This window comes from Malus domestica, chromosome 15, assembly GCF_042453785.1.
Source record: "Malus domestica chromosome 15, GDT2T_hap1".
In the NCBI taxonomy this organism is placed as follows: Eukaryota; Viridiplantae; Streptophyta; class Magnoliopsida; order Rosales; family Rosaceae; genus Malus; species Malus domestica.
Window position 1 is genome coordinate 30985177 of NC_091675.1, and position 4193 is coordinate 30989369.

The window sequence follows — 4193 nt, forward strand, 5'->3', positions numbered from 1 at the left end:
TCCACTACCGACATGCTACGTAATCAATAAGCTTCACCACTTCCAAGCGCGGAACAACCTACACCAAGTCCTAAAGTGTTGTGTTACCTGCTACGCAACCTATGGAATTGGAGAAAGCGAAGGTTAACAACTTAGTGGTTACATGGACTTGTCTGCTTCTGTAAGTAAGGCTTCCGGCTACTAACCCTATAGCTAACAACTTTGCAAAGTTATACACCAACATCTACAGTTGCGTAGGCTACACATGCCTGTCTACTTATAGAAAAGTAGCACACCCACCACTAGCCTATAAAGTGTAAAGGTTAGGGCATGAACAAAAGAAGCGAAGATGGAGAAAAGGGAAGGAAACAAGTTTATTAAATTTTCTAGCAAAATTGATAAACAACTAGCAAGGATCGAAAAAGTTCAAGCAAAGTAAAAGCAACAAGGAAAAACAAAGAAAATCTTAAAGGCTACTTGGAAGACTACTCTTAGGCAGCTTGGACAACCCACAACTACTCAGTCGCCACACCTTCACCGGTCGCAACTCCTTCAGCAGCAGTACCATCCGACGCTTCACCCTCAGCTACCCCAGTGGCATCAACCTCTTTGACTACTTCACCAATAGAAGACTCAAAAGTAAAGACGAGCAAGTTGTCCAGAAAAATAGAGAATGTCTCGAAGTCTTTACCAGAAAACTCAAAGTCAGACGGTCGCCCAAATAGATGATCTACATAACCTAGCTTGTAGAAGTCGGCTTGACTATTAGTAAACGAAGCTTCAAACCCAGTCTTCTCACCCTTCAACTGCTCATTCTCCTAAAGCAAACAAGCATGAACCCGCTGCAGCTCCTCCACTTCTTTCTTTAGACTATCATTAATCTTCAACGCACGTTGGAGTTCCAACACTTGAAGCTCAAGCCTATCAACAACCTTCTTGAAGTAGATCACTTGGTTATAAGCAGCAATCAGTTCTTCATCCTTTGCATAAGTAGCAGAGCGGAATTCAAGGATGTCATGCTTAATATCTTGAATCTGAGGTATGTAACACTCGATCTCCTTTTCTGCACTTTCATACTTCACTTGGATCGCGTCAAGCCTAATCTTCAAATCCATGATCTCTTAGCGAGCGGTCTCAAACTGCAGAGAAGTGGGGGCTGAAATATTAGACCCCTTCGGCTGCCACAGTTCTTACCACTTCCTTGGCAGCCTTGGTATCCTCTTGATCAAGAAGAATAGACTCGGCTGCCAGAATCGCTATTTTCTGCATCATGGCCAGTAGAGTAGTCCTTTTATACTCAGTCGTATGCTTTGCAAATGACCTTGGGTCAATAACTCTTTTGACGCCATTAATAAACTTGGTACATACATTCATGTCCTCGAGCAGATCTAGTTTCAAAAGCGCACAAATCTCAGCAATTTCCCCAGAAACAGACTTGGTAGATTTCTCACGACTGCCTGCACGAGCAGTCTCCTTCTTCTCAGCAAACGAGTCGGTTTCAGTAGCAAAGGGAACAGATTTTGGCTCCACTTTAGCAGGCAAGGGCATCTTGTCACTTTTCATAGTAACAAACCTCTCCAAAGGTGAACTAGACTTAACCTCAGAAATGACGCTTTGGCACAAACTTTGGCACCGGAGGCACGGAGGAACTTCTGCGCTGAGCAATCCTGTCAGTAATCAAGCTAGCAGCCTTCGGAATGCAGGCGTCACCGGCACAGATCTAGCAGTTTTCTCTTTCCCGTTTTTGGAGGAAGTCAAGTCAATCACAAGCTTAGGAGCAGCAGGTGAATCATCGCGAGCAGTAAAATAAGTCTTCGTCTTCTTCTCAGCAGGCATCTTTTGAGCTGCTGGTGAATCCCCGCGAGCAGCGGAAGAAGTCTTCGGCTTCCTCTCAGCAAGCGTCTCTTGAGCAGGTGGAGAATGCCTCTTTTTCCCACTTTCATTTGTAGCAGTCTCCACCACAGTGATAGGATGAGCCAACGCCTCATCCTTGATTTGTTTTATCTCCTCTTTCGGGGGCAGCCTACCTTTTTCCCTACGAATAGGACTAAACAGTCAACGCCACTCATGGTACTCGGATGGGATACCCATAGCAACATGCACTCTCTTCATGTCCAAATAAGTCTTAGGAGTAGAGCTGAATTCCGAATCTACAAAAGCAACGGAAGACAATTAGAAAATTAAAAAGCAGCTTAGAACAAATACAAAGCAGCCAAGAGATTAAGCAGCCTACTTACTGGATATAAAAATCGTTGGTACACTCAGCTCGGGGGAAGAATCAGACTCCCATTCTCCACTTATCTCCAAAGTCTCCTTGGCCCAGTCATGATCTCCTTTGCTCAAGTTATCAGAAAGCCTATGGGAGGATCGCATCTATCTGACTCCCTCAATGTGACCTATGTCAAAGAAGTACCAAAATTCGTTGAAAGTTAGACCTAAGTCAAAGAATTGGCTTAGATTGTGGAATCCCACCATCACACGGACCGCATTTGAAGAACATTGGGCGGGGGCATATCTCATGGAGCAGAGCACTTCTTGGAAGAAACGCAGCATAGGAAAAGTAAACCCCAACACAAAATAGTAGGGGTGGAACTTGATGGCTCTCCGAGCCCCATCACATAGCTCACGGCTGCTACCATCCTTAACATGCTTCACACGTACTCCCGACGGAATGGCGTGCCAATATGCCTCGATGAAGTCTCTAAACAAGTCATTAGAGCTAATCTTGAAGTGAGCAGCCTTGAAGTAACCAACCTTGCTCAAAGACTCGCCTTGACGATACAAGGGTGGCGCACCATCATCATTCTTGTGGCTCGAGGAAGACATGTTTGAATAAATTCTACAAAGATACAAGAGGGATTCGTTAGAAGGTTGTTCAAAAAAAAAAAAGGGCACGGCACAGCAAGCCTCTCGGACCAGAAAAAGGCATTCGGCCTCTCTCTCTCTCCCCCTCCATTAAGCACAGGCCTGAGCCCAGCTAAACCAAATACAAACAAAAAACAAAAAAAAATGGCAAATCAAGCCTCTCGGCCAGCAGACCTCATGACCCAAACCGAAGGAAAGGGGGCTGACTCCCCGTGCCCCCTCTATCACTTTCTTCTTCTCAGCCTAAGGTAGACCGGGCAATTTCTGTCACAACACGAAAATAACGGGTTTTGGGTCAACACGATAACTAATCAAGTCATTATTGGGTGACCCGTTAATAATAGGTTCTTAACAAGTATACACGCATGTAACACGTGGGTAACCCGTTTCGACTTGTTAAGAAAAAAATTATTTTGATAATTTTAAAGTTTAATTACTAAAAGATTTATTATAAAATACAATAGCCATATTAATATATACAATATATTCTATATTAAATATATAGCTTTGTATTATTATTCTATATAAGTTTAAAAAAAAAGTTTTGGTCATTATTTATTTTTATTATGAGAGTTCCTTATTATCATTACTAGGATAAATTTTACTTAACATATTGTTGTCCAAAATTAAAATAAACTAGTATAATATTTGTATAGGCAAGAACTAAAAGACATATATACAAGTATGAAAAATATGAAAGAATATATAAATACTCGTGATTCATCATTATTCCTCCACGAGTAGATAATGTTTACACTTACATTATCGTTTAGATTTTTAAAATCCTCCAAACCCTCATGATTAACGTTTTTTATTTGAGGGCAAAATTAATAAAATTAATAATAATTATTGTAGAAGTGTAGAAAATGTAACAAAAATATAAAATCACTCATAGTGACAAGCTTTACGACTTTCATGAAGGGGTGAGCTTCGAAATCCAACACTATAATCCATAAACCTTAAATTTATATTTAACCGTCGATTGTCATTTACGCTTTATTCTTCTTACTGAATTTCGTTTTTTTATTTTCTTTTTTGAAAACATGATCATCTCGCGGATGTAAGAAAATGAACGGTTTAGATCTTTAATATCACGTTTCGATATTTACGGTTAACTGAAATATGAGTCAATGTCATATAGTTTGTAGAAACTTTATAAACATCAAGCAACATTTTCACTAACTGTAAAACTCTGAATATAATATCAACGATCCAAACCGTTCAACTTCCTGCATCCTCTAATAGATCATGTTTTCAAAAAAGAAAATTTGAAAAAAATAAATAAATTTGATGAGAACAATGAACCGTAAATGTAAACAACAATCAACGATTAAATTTTGATTTATGAT